This window comes from Peromyscus maniculatus, chromosome 5, assembly GCF_049852395.1.
Source record: "Peromyscus maniculatus bairdii isolate BWxNUB_F1_BW_parent chromosome 5, HU_Pman_BW_mat_3.1, whole genome shotgun sequence".
NCBI lineage: Eukaryota > Metazoa > Chordata > Mammalia > Rodentia > Cricetidae > Peromyscus > Peromyscus maniculatus.
The window spans coordinates 106,981,787-106,995,505 of record NC_134856.1 but is presented as its reverse complement, the minus strand read 5'-3'; the positions used below and the strand labels follow the sequence as shown (position 1 = coordinate 106,995,505).

Sequence of the window (13,719 nt, the reverse complement as noted above, 5' to 3'; positions counted from 1 at the left end):
GGTCCACTCCATGAGATGAAACCCATATCTGACACTGCTTGGGTGACCAAGAACCAAAGACTACAGAGCCCAGGGACCTAGGGGAAAACCAAATGCTACTGTTCTTAATATACATATACTATATTATACTCGTAGATTAGTGCCTTGCTTAGCCATCATCAGAAAACCTTCCTCCAGCAGCAGATAGGAACACCTACAGAAACCCACAGCCAGACGTTATGCTGAGAGTGAGAGATCTTGAAACATCCAGCCCTAAATAGGATGTCTCCATCAAACTCTCAGCGCTCAGGGTACCCTGTAGAAGAGGAGGTAAAAAGAGCATAACAGACGTGGGATATGGAGGACACCAAGAAAACAAGCCCCTCCAAATCAACAGGATGGCCACATATATGAACTCACAGAGACTAAAGCAGCCACACAGGCCTGCACCAGTCTGTTCCAGATGGGCTCTTAGAGCTGAAAGGACATCCCCGCCCCCATACCTAACCCAGAAGCAATCTCCAATTGATAGCCACTTGCAAATGAAAGTTAGTTTTCTCTAAGAGAGTCTCACTGAGGAAACAAACCCCAGTCTAAGGGAAACTTAAGGGGAAGCCCCATGTCCAGCAGTGGGTGGCCACCCTGAAACAAACTCAAGGCATCTTTGAAGGTTCTTTGTCTCACTGTCTTAAGTCAGAGCATTTGTTTCCTACCATATAGGTCTTCCTGTATTGCAGCTTCCAGTTTTGAGTTGTTATGGGATCCCTGAGTGTATGAACATGTGTGTCTCTGTGTCTATCTGCATTTCTTGTGCTTTTTCTTTGGCCCTTTTCCTTATTTGGTTGCTTTGTCACATTCCAATTTGTTTGCTTCTGATTTATCTTATTTTATTATTATTCCTTAGATGCCTGTTTGTTTTCTAAGGAGAGACAGAAAGGGTGTGGATCCGGATGGGAGGGGAGGTGGTGAGGAACTGGGAAGAGTAGGGGGAAGAGAAAGTGTAATCAGAATATAGTGTCTGAAAAAAATCTTTCTTCAATAAAAGAAAAGAAAAGAAGATTTTAAAAATACACACACAAAAATATCTCTTATAACATGTCTGTAGAGGTAACAATTGTGCTTTTATCTTTGAAACTCTTAAGTATCCTCCATCCTTGCTATTCAGTCACCAAGAAAGAGAACTGGGAAGAAGATAAATGTTGTTTGGCATTATTAGAGAGAGGTGAAATAATGTCTTAAAAAATCCCAGAGATTTTTTTAATTACAAAAGCAAGATACCCCCCTGCCCCCCAAAAAAGGAATATCCTATTCTCATGAGCTCTTCAAATAATAAAAAGATTGGCTCACAGACAGACAAGCCAAAGTAGTCAGAATAATTAAGACACTTGAGTGTGAAGAGCTAGGAAGGAAGCTTGGCTTCTAGCTAATAAATGGTGGGGACAGGGGAACTAGGACCCTAAATGGGGTGGGACTTCTGAGGTCTTAACCAAACCAAAGATCTGCCTGCAGATGTGGAATGCAGAGGCCACTCTGCCACGGGAAAGCACTCGGCTGCTAAGAGGAAAAGGGTGTTTTGCTATAGTTCTGAAATTTGGGCAATAATTAATTATTAATATCATCTACAAAGGTGACTTTGACACATTCCTTGTCTTCCTTGGGGGGGAGGGCTGCCTTCATACCTCCCAAATCTTCTACCCAAAGGCTATGTTCTGTCTCAGAAACAGATCTGCACCTTGAAAGTTACATCAATTACATGAGCACTCTCTCTCTTGCTAGCAAGCAGCATGAGCAGAACTCCTGCAGTTACCCAGTAACTCCCCACTTCATCAGAAAACACAAAAGTCTCAAGGAATGAAGGACATATCTTAGCAGATGACAAGAAATGATAACTGCTGGCTATAGGAGTTTTATGACTGGGGAGCATAAATAAAAACCAAAAAAAAAAAAAATAGACCTAAGAAAGTATTTTACACATTAAAAGAAGTCCATAATTGCCTTCCATGCAAGACTGTCAAAGGCAAAAACCAGGCCATTTACAAAGCAATTAGGTGTTATCCTGGGGAAAAACATAGCATTAAAAGGAAGATTACAGACAGTCGTTCAAAGCATTTTTCCTCTGCCCTGTAGGGCCCTTAGCTTGAAATGTGCAATTGAAGAGTTGACCTAAGAGGGGTATCTGATGAGGTTCACTCATGGAACTGCTGATGGCAAAGCACAGCTTCATTATAGCCCACCTCCACGCTTACTGAAGACCCACAGTGCCCCCAAACATCACTGGATGCTTTCCCCCAAGAGAATTCCAGCCTCGCTCTCTGTCTTTGCCAAGTGACAAGTAGAGGACAAGAAGCATGTCACAGAAATCTCAAGGACAAGGAAACTAAGTGGAGGAGAGTTGGTTGTAAATATGAAGATCTGAGGAGTGGTAAAGGAAGAGAAGTGAACCAGGAGACCTCTCCCTGACAGCCTTCTCCTGGCAGCTAGCTCCTTTGTTCTCCTCAGGGAGTGGTTTGCTTTTTAGATGAACGGTCTCCTGTATGAGTCACTCACTACAACTCAGAGTCCATCATTTCGAGTATTTATTGCTTAATTCACCTGGGATTTCTCACCTGGATCTTCAGCCATGAATTGTTTCCTATAGTGAAGATGCTGGTTCTTGGTTGTTGTTTTTTTGTTGTTGTTGTTGTTGTTTATTTGGGGGGGGGTTGTTTTCTGTTTGCAAAGCTATGACTGTTTGTTAACTGACCAGATTACAAAAATGCCATGGGCAACACCTTAGTTCTTCCGTCTAATAAGCCGGTTTATTTGGTCTTCCCTGTTGTCAGCATCTCCACTATTCTAGTGGGCCGTAAGAATATACTATAGAGATTCATCTGTATTAAAGCTATACTTTGACTGGCCAAGGGTCTATCAAAAGGTAAGCCATTTATTATGAGTATTTGGTGTTATCCAGCTCTTAATATTTCATCTGTCTTCTGCTATGAAATTCTTGCATGCCCAAATATTCCCAGACCATTTGGCAAACAGTTCAGCTCCTCAGACCTGCTGAACCTCTAGGTAACTGACTACCCTGCTGGAGTCAGTACTTAAATAAGGTCATGTAATCAAAGACAAGCTGGTGTTTCTTGTGCAAATGAAGCTCAGACCATCTCCCTGCCTTCAGGCCAGTGGCTCTCTAGAGCAATTGACTGAGAACAAAAGAGGTTTTTACACGAGAGAACTACATGGCCAGGGGGAGAAAAAACAGGCATTTTCAGTAGAGCAGAGAGAAGAACAGCATGACCAGGGAGAAGAGAAGAACACAGAGGTAGTGTAGATGATAAGGCAGAACTCTTGAGCCAGGAGTAGAGAGCAAGTAGAGATGGAGGGAAAAGAAACAGAGGACAAAGATGAGGCTGGAAGCATAAGAGCTTAGTTGTTAGCAGGACTTTGAGAGAACAGTAAAAGAGAGGACAAAGAGGAACTGAGTGTCAGGACAGAACTGAAGCTATAGAGACTGGATTTCATCCCAGAGAAATAAAGTAGATGGATAAAGAGCTTGGTGTATCTAGATTTATTCTTGTACTGAATGCCTGGTGGAGCTGTAGCTGAATAGACGGAATTTTGTCTTAGAGGAATAAAGTTAACTAACATAAAAGCATAGTGTACATAGATTTTTTTCCCTCAGATATCCCACACTTGATGTAGTGAAATCCCAGACCCTAGGTAATCCATACACTTTCACAAAATGAGTTGTCTTTCTCTCCATTCCACTCATAGAGAAGATAATTTGAAGGGCCACAGGAACTCATTCGCTTCCTTGAAGCAGTTTCCAACTGTATAGATCTCGTGAATTAGATCCTCCATGCAGATGATGCCATATTTACCAAGAGATCGAGCAATCAAGGAATTATCTGTCAAGGCAATTCTCTTCTTATTCTTTTGCCATAGTCACATTTGTAGATGAGCTCATTTACTGACTTCAGGTGGGGGTATCTGTTGTGCCCAGATCGTAACCCCCAGAGAGACCACCAAGGACGAGCATACCAGAATGCAAAAGCAAGGTTTATCTGTTACAAGTCATGACAGGGAACTCAACTCAAGCCATCTCAAGTGAGGCAGAGAAGAGTTATCCTTTTGGGGGGAAGTTAGTTTTTATAGGCAAAACCCATAAAATTTCTTAGAGGGGAGGGGGTTAGTATGGGTCCATCCTTGATTGGTCCAGTTTTTCCCGGGCCTGGACTTTATCTTATTCTAGCTTATCTGTTTGCCCTGTCAGGAGTTTTACAACTTCTCTCTGGGGTCTGGTCATGTTATCTCCGGAGAGGGGCATCTCGTGGTTAATTGGTTACCATCAGACATCCTGACTCTGTTCTTTTGTTCCTGGATCTGGCGCCATCATTTCTGGGGACTTGAAACTGGCCTGGGTCTATCTATATTGAGATATCTTTGTCTAAGGCTCCCTTTTTGAGACAATAGAGTGAGGGTCTTGTTGTGCCTAGATCATGTCCCCAAAGCCGCCACTGGAGACTTTAGGTACAGAATGCAAAAGTAAGGTGCTTTCTAAATTTACAAGCCTCCAGGGAGGCTCTTCCAAATCTCTCACTCACAGCAGGGAGGTTGGAAGGAGCACTCCCCTTTCTTTGTGAGGCTAGTTCTTAAAGGCACAGACCATATAATTTATTTTAACCCTCCTCCCTTTTTAGTCTTTTGGTCGCATATTCTGACTGTGTTTTCCAAAGTCCCTGTAGCAGATACAGCCACCTGGGGAAAAGGGGTCTAAGTTCTTATCTACACTTAGGAATCCTGGTTTAAGCTTCTCTTTGTCTGTAGGGGATAGAGTGGGGGGTTTTACTGAGGTATCACAGTATCCCCAGGCAATGTATGGTTCCACAGTCCTCAGCATGTTAATTGAAGACTTGTTGAGCTTATCAAAGGTGCCATTGAAGATCTGATGAAGACAGAGAAGCTGCAACACCTTGTGGACCTTTGGGCTTACACCATTGATATCTCAGATTCTGATGACAAATGCCAACTTCTGCCTTTTCTTATTAAAGAGACACCAGTGTTCTCACAGGGACACCCTATGCTCAGCCTGCTCTCATTTCTGATTATAGCTGAGTCATTCATTATACCTGCAAAGACCCTAATTCCAAGTAGAGTCACACTCCAAATTTAGAGTGGCCACTCTTCCAGTAATGGCAGGCAGGATGCTATTTCCCTGCCTTACAATCCTAGAGCCTCTCAAGGCTGACAGTAGCAGTCAAGAGGGCTGCCTCTGGGTCTAGAATGGTAACATACATGTTCTACTTTAAAGTTAATGGAATGTGTACCACAGTTCTCCCCGAGTCTCCTGAATCACAGCTTTTGATTTGCTTCTTTGAAAGGAAAGCTGCTGCTGTAACACACCTTATCTTTATCAATAAAACCTCAGGAAAATTAAGTCATAAAGGAAGATTTTTCAAATACACTATGAACTTGAATGCAAGCCATAAATACTTCTAATAAGAATAAGACCCAGGGCTTATAGCCTCTCTCTTCATAAAGCTTTTCAGAAAAGGATGCCAGGCACAAACAGACCATTGGCCTGGATTGGGGTGCGGGAAGGTGTAAACAGCAGTAGGCCTATTACTGGGAAAAATCTCAAAAGCTTGAATCAGGTTGATTTGTGTTTCACGTGACTGGGTGTTTCTGTAGTTGGTAATCAGAGAAATACCTCTTTTTTTTTTAGCTTAGCACAGTATGTCGAACCTATCTCTCATCAAACTGGGTGTGGAAGGATAAATCCAGGTGGCCCATACCTAAGATCCCCCATAACATAAAACTAAGGGCTTCACTCTTAGAATGTGTCTGTCAGAGAAGGCCAAACATGTGCTTTAACATGAACAACAAGGTCATTTCTGCAGTGCTCCTCAGAGCCTCCATCCCGGAGCTGTTTTTCTTCCCTTTGTTCCTTGGAGCAGAATGAGCCCTCTGTATAAAGTGCTGTAGAAGAAAGAAATAATAAATTACACCAAAGATATCCCACTATTTCTTAGCAATTTGACGGGCCTCTATAAACTCCCATATAATCCTATGCAAAGAAATTTAGGGAAGGAAATAATGAGCTAGAGGTTAAGAAAGGCAATGCTTCTGTACACTCCTTTATTTTTTCCTCTTTTTCACAAAATTGCTAACCACTTTTTAATTTATAAAAAGCAGAATATGATTAGAACGTATCAGTGAACAGTTATGTGCACATACCAGGAGAAAATGGATTGAAATAAATAAGATAGAAATAGAAACCAGTGACCAAGATTTACCAACCATATTTTATAACAGAATTGATTTAAAAGAAAAAGACTGGGTATAGCACAAATTTCTAAACAGTCTTATTAATAAAAGCAAACCTAGGAGCCAGGTATCGGGGTAAATTCTGAAAGATCAGAGAAGAAGAACAAGCCACAGCTAACCTCACCTTGCCAACTTCTCAGCTGATCATGTTTCCTCAAACTGGAAGCCTCTGAGTCCTCATCCCAGTGGATCTCAGCTGAACTGCTTAAAAGCCTAAAAGCTTAAAAGCCTTTAGTTCCTGTTCCTCACGCCTTATATACCTTTCTGCTTCTTGCTGTTGTGCCCAGATCGTGACCCCCAGAGAGACCACCAAAGACAAGCATGCCAGAATGCAAAAGCAAGGTTTAATTCTGGATATCCAAAAGCAATACAAGCCTAGGCAGGGACTTCTTCGTATTGGGTGCTAGTACGGGTACAATTCTGATTGGCTTGCTTCTAGGGACTTCTAGAAATTACTTCTAAGGGAGTGGTTGCCTGCCACCATTTTTCATTGGCTGCCCTCAGGTGGGGGCATTTCTGTGGTCAGTTACCCTGGAAACTAGGGAGAGGACATTCCATAGTCCGGCAGGCATTCATTACCTCGTGACTATCTTGTGACTCTGTACTTTTACACTTCCTGGTTTCTGGAATCTGAACTGACTGGTTTCAGTAACTAATGGCCTATTCCCAAAAGGAGAAATTTGAGGCCTTAATTTTAGGATGAAAGCATTTTGGTCTTATTTCTAAGATGGCTCGTTTTGGTCTCACACTGCCATCACTTCCTGGGATTAAAAGCATGTGTCTTTCCCAAGCAAGACATTAGATCTCAAGTGCTGGGATTAAAGGTATGTGTCACCATGCCTGGCTATTTCCAGTGTGGCCTTGAACTCACAGAGATCTGGATGAATCTCTGCCCCCAGAATTCGAGGATAAAAGGCGTGTGCTAGCACTGCCTAAACTCTAGGTTTAATACAGTGGCTGTTCTGTTCTCTGACCCCAGGGAAGTTTATTGGTTTGGCTGGTAAGAGAAGCTGACACACAAGCATGAGGACTTGAGTTCAAATCCCAATATCCATGTAAAACTCCAGGTGAGGCCACATATCTGTGACCCCAGCACTGTGGACTCCAGGCTCCGTGAGAGGCACTGTCTCAAAAAATCATGGTGGTGCATGCTAGAGCAGGGCACCAATCCTCCTTCTTTCTCATCTGCATTTGTGCATGGGCACAGAAATACACACACACAGCACACACAGGTGTATATACACCACACATACAGAACACACTCATACACCACACTCACAGAAACAAGCTTGCATATACATATACACACATTGTACACACATCACACACACACAAGTGTATATACACCACACATACAGAACACATTCATACACCACACTCACAGAAACAAGCTTGCATATACATATACACACATTGTACACACATCACACACACACAAGTGTATATACACCACACATACAGAACACATTCATACACCACACTCACAGAAACAAGCTTGCATATACATATACACACATTGTACACACATCACACACACAAGTGTATATACACCACACATACAGAACACATTCATACACCACACTCACAGAAACAAGCTTGCATATACATATACACACATTGTACACACACCACACACACACACAAGTGTATATACACCACACATACAGAACACACTCATACACCACACTCATATAAACACACACACACATACACACACACACACACACACACACACACACACACATCCCATTTTCATTTAATTGAGATCTAGAATCTAGATTCTAGATAATTCCAGCTCTTGGGAAAGGAAGAACATCGTTTTCTTCTGGAACCTAACTTGCCTCACAGGTAGCCTCTGGAATGAAAGAGTTAGAAATGCCCAGGATATGGAACATTGTGGATTATAGCTTAGAAAAAGCCAATACAAGACCATTTCCCTTCAAAGCCGCTCTCCCTCACCTCCTGCATGCATGCTGAATCTCTTAATATTTAGATATGCCATTCTCTGGACTCTCAGGAAACCTAAACCACCCTGAGAAATCAATAAAAATCCTCCTGTTTATAACACACAAGCAATATTTTCTACCTTGGTTCTTAGTCACTCAATACAAGAGTTTTACAATTCTGTTGTGGTGTGCTCCTATAAAAAAAGAATTTTTATTTCTCTTTCAAATGTAAAAATTCCCCTCTAAAATATATTTCTCAACTTATGTTCTGATAATCCTGAATTATAAGAAAAAGGTGCACACAAGCCTGACAAAGAGAGGGCCATGGGGAAATAACCAGAACTATTGCTGTTGGGAGCTAAGAGTGTCCAACCTACCATTGTTTCTTAATTACCAGTTACTGTGGCTATGACTTTTAAAGACCTGTATATAACACATACTGAGTCTAGACTGGCCAGTTTAACAACTAGAAATGAACAGCTTCAAGGTTGTAGCCCAATGGCAGTATGCCTGCCCACCATGCACAAGGCACTGGATTCCATCTCCCGAACACAGATAATAATGGCAAGAATAGTAACAATAATAATGTCAACCAGTTGTGTAATTCTGTATGTATATGAAAATCTTCAGTTAATTTTTACAACCCTTTTCCAAATATTGCCAAAGAAAAACAACAGATTTATGTGTAACCACCACCAAAATTAATTTTTACAAACTTTTTTCAGAATATTGTCAAAGAAAAACAACAAATATATGTGTAACCACTACCACAGTTAACATAAGTGTTCTATTATGTTTGATTCAGGCCTTTGTTTTCATTCAAGACTGAAAATACTACAGACCAAATTGGGCTCTTCTATGAGCCTGTTCCTCTCTCCTCATCCCCAGAACCGGTCACTTCACTTACATATTCGTTGAGCACATAGTGTATATTTTTTCATTTGTGATTATATTAGTTACCTTCCTGTTACTGTGATAAAAGACCATGACCAAAACAACTCATAGAAGAGTTGATTTCTATTATGGTTCCAAAGGCAGAGCCCAGAATGGTGGGAAGGCCTGGCAGCAGATAGCTGGAGCAGGGTGCTGGTTGATCACATTTTCCCGGTACACCAGAAGCAGAGAGAGAAAACTGGAAGTCAGTGGGACTAAAAACACCCAGAGTCCACTTTGAGCAAGGTTCCAGATCCTAGAGTTCCCATAACCTTCCCAAACTGAACCACAGCTGGGGACCAAGTGTTCAAATGCATATGCCAATGGGGGACATTGCTTATTCAAACAAGAGTTATCGCTCTGTATCTAAGAATAATATATAAACATTTTATTTAGTATATATATTAATAAGAACTAGAGAGAGTAGGAGCAAATTAGAACAAATTACAGGGATATATATGCATGAAAATGTCATAATAAACTTTGCTGACCAAAAGGAAAAGGAATAAGTAACTAAATAAGTAAATACAGTATTGTGGGTTTCTTTTACTTTACACACATTTTATTACATCCTATGTAATAATTTGCTTTTGTTGTTACTTGACCTGAGGTGTTTTGAAATGGATCCTTATATGTTCACAAGCTCTTTCAATTTAGCTGCAATATAATAACATGAACAATTTATTCTGTTTCTTTCTTAATGAACATTCCAAGTTTTGTTTTCTCCTATAAGCAATGATGTCATGTATACATTATGTACCCTAGAATTTTCTAGAACGTTTATCCAGCAATGCGATTGCCAAGCCATGGCATAAACACATTTGTCACTTTTGTAGACATTGTTACGATGCTCTGGGTAGGACTTACTTCCCTCTGCTGTGTCACTAATGTGGTAAGGGTCCCTGCTTTTTCAAACTCTCCTCCACACAGGCTTTCCCCGACCTTTATAACCGGCCGTTCTTATGGAGCTTAGAATAAAACCTCCTTCTTCCCTTTTGTGAGTCTGGATATTAATTAAATCACCATCTTCTTTGCATCTGTTGCTCCTCAACTTCTCCTTCTGTGGCTCCTAGTTCATGTATATTCCCTGTTTTTCTATCAAGCTGTTGTTTCTAGTTGAGGTTTTAACTTCTAGGTATATTTCTAAGACTGGACATTATTGGCCTGTGGTGAGCACTGTGCCTTTAACTCTGTGGTATGTTTTATGTGCAAAAGTTTTTCAACGTTACAAAACATATCAAATTTTGCCTTTCTTCCTAATTCCCTGGAAAATTGTATTTGAGAAATCCTTCCTACCCTGTGATCTTAAATATATTCATTATATTTTATTCTAATTTGTCTAATGTTTAGGATACTGCCATATAGTAAATGATTTGATATGTATTTGGAAATTTATAAATCTTAGAACATTTATCAATTGTATTTCTTTCTTTATAACTTTTTAAATGATTTATCCATTTATTTTATGTGTAATTGTTATTGCCTGTGTGAGTGTGTATGCACCATGTACATGCAGGTACCCCCAGAGGGCAGAGGATGTTGTATTCCCTGGAGGGTGGTGTGTCAACTGATATGGGTGCTAAGAAAAGGTCCTCTGGAAGAACAACTCTTGACTGCTGAATGATCTTTCCAGTCCCTTTTAGCAACTTCTTATATTTTAGCAAATCTTTTCCTAGACAGGAAGGTGACACATGTCTATGGTCCCGAAGGTGACACATGCCTATGGTCCCAGTGCTTGGATGACTAAAGCAGGGTCACAAATTCAAGGACAGCCTGTGCTATGTAGTAAATTCCATTCCAGGTTAAGCTAGTCTCATCTTAGAAAAAAACACTTTCCTACTCGTGGCCATAAACGTAATTATTATACTGAAGTCAGCACTTTGAATGTTTAGGATTTTAATGTATATTAACATATTTAATGTATTTAGGATGTTAATGAAGTTTTCTAAACCATACCAATTTATATGAATTCCATCTTAAATATTAAACTGATATTAAATGATATAATATTACATAGTAATGTGATTTGTATAAAAATATTTACATATCTAGGTGTCAATGCCTTAATGCAGCGTAAGACAGTTTATATATGTTTAGGACATATAGGCTTTATAAATTCCTTTCATAATAATCCTTTCATTATAAATTCTATAGTTTTAATATTTCATGAATTTGATCCCAATAATTTCCATGTTGTTTTATCTTCATCATGGAAGTCAAATGGCTCAAAAGCGTTTGTTGAGATAACCCTGGACCTGCAGGGTTTGGGCTCTAGCTGGGGTGTTTATCTGTTCTTGTTTGTACAGAGACTGCAGGATTCCTACCTGCTGCCAGCAGTTGACCTCCAGAACTTATCCAGCTGCAGCACAGCTGCCTCTCCTGGAGGTTTCATTAGCTGTCCTGGCCTGCTTCTCTGAACATTCTCATCTCATCTTGATTTGCAAAATGATAGAAATTATCACTGAATTTTATTAATGGCAGTTTTTCTACAACTGTAGGAAGTTATTGGGTTTCTTTTTCCCTTTAATCAGTAACTCTGTAAATGTGGTGGGTTATATTAATCATTTTTGTGACTGTGAACAAATATACCAGTCCAAGAATAAATCCTATTTCACATTTTGTTTTGTTTTGTTTTCTGTTTTTCAAGACAGATTTCACTGTGTAGCTCTCGCTGTCCTGGAACTCCCTTTGTAGACCAGGTTGGCCTAGAACTACAGAGATCTATCCACCTGCCTTTGCCTCCTGAGCACTAGGATAAAAGGTGTGTGTCACCACTACCCTGCATACCTCACTTTTTATTGATTCATTTCTTTCAAATTTCTACCTAATATTGTTAATATTTTATTTATGATTTTTGTATCTCTGCTGGTAAGTAAGATTGGATTGTAGTTTTATTACCATACATTCTCATTAATGGTATAGTATTTATATATTAAACTAATAAGATAAGCCTTTCCTTCCATTTCCAAACTAAGAAATATTTATTTTTTTAAAAATTCACTCACAAAACCTTCTGGACTAAGATTCCTTTCAATAGAAAGGATGTTATATTAGAACATTGATGTCTTCGTGCTTCGTTCAGAATTCTTGGCTTGGTTTTGCTAACACATGGTCATTCTCCTATGCATACTCCCAAGGTGTCAGAGTTGTCCATATGCTCCACACTCATAGTTCCCTCATACTCTGTACCATCTCTTTTCTAACTTACCCAGCCTCTTTAACAGAGAGAAAACTTCAGGCAGCTTACCAAAAGGTCAGCATTTCTGTACAGTCACCAATCACTAATTCTTCAAATATTATGTACAGATCCCAAAAGATCCACAGAAGACAATTAGTACACCTGCCACCTGTCCAGAAATAAAAATTTGAGTCATTTTCAATATATTTTATTATTTTTAATGAAAATATTTCCTGTTTATATCTTATAGCTATTGGTTTTTTATAGTATAACCTGTCTTGCCTATTCACATAATATTGTTTTAATATAGGCTTTATCTGCAAACATAATAAACTCAACTCTATGGAAAAGAAACTGTGTAGAGTAGCAATGACTTTCTTTTCTTTCCTACCACAGGTATAAGTCTTGAAGAGATAGCCAAGACACCACCTCCATTGCAGAGCAAAGGAAAGAGTAGCTTTAGAATCTCATATTTAAACATACAACTGTGATGCAATGAAGTAAAAGTCACGAGGATATTTTCAGTGTTCGGGAGACAACTACTGAGATACAAAGTAAACAAAGCTCCTCAAACTAAAATTATTGAATTGATTTTTGTTTTAAAGCAATTCAAAGATTCACAGGTGAAGTCTTGCAGAAATTATGTACAGTGAGCAAAAGACAGAATATTTGTTAGACGACACAGAAAAAAAAATCTCACATAATTCTCTACCCTTAGAGATTTAAAGTTTAAATTAATATTAAAATGCCTCCAGTATTTTTACAGTGAAGAAATCTGCTAAACTTTGCTAACTCAAGTGCTTCAAAATTATTTAATTATAGACTGCTCTTTTTTCCATCCTGAGACTACTTGGGGTCATGAACGTGCTTTAAGAGAATCTATGGCAGATGTGTGTTTCAAGTTACATTTCTTCTGAAGCTCCAATGTTGAGGGCCCATGTCTTGGGCCATCTCTCTCCTGGACAGAGTCCCAGAGCAATGCAGAGAATCTTGTGAAAAGAAGCAGAATGTGTGAGTCTTGGGGTCACTTTCGATCTCCCAGTACAGCCATTAGGACTTCATCACCGGGGCCCCACCCTGGTAGTCTTAACCAATTCTAACCAGCTCTCCAAAGCCCCATCTCAAATACCCTCTTAGAAGGGATGAAAGTGAGCAAAGTAGATCGTGAACATATACAGGAATGTCATAATGAAATGGAACTACCCTATACAATCAGCACGTGCTAAGAAGTGCCCCTTACTACCTCAAAGTGAGCGGTAAATTTCAACATAAAATCAATGGAAGATGTTCTCAAAATCACACCAAACCATAACAGAAGCCAAACTAATGGGAGTTCCCCCCCCCAAAAAAAAAGAAAATTAAATGTCTTATCAA

General features: G+C 39.7%; 1 pseudogene; it reads right to left on the bottom strand.

Moving 5' to 3' along the window:
- Window positions 1-2,751: 2,751 nt before the first annotated feature.
- The window catches only part of LOC143273535 (large ribosomal subunit protein uL30-like), a 148,111-nt pseudogene continuing 137,143 nt past the window's right edge, over window positions 2,752-13,719 (bottom strand).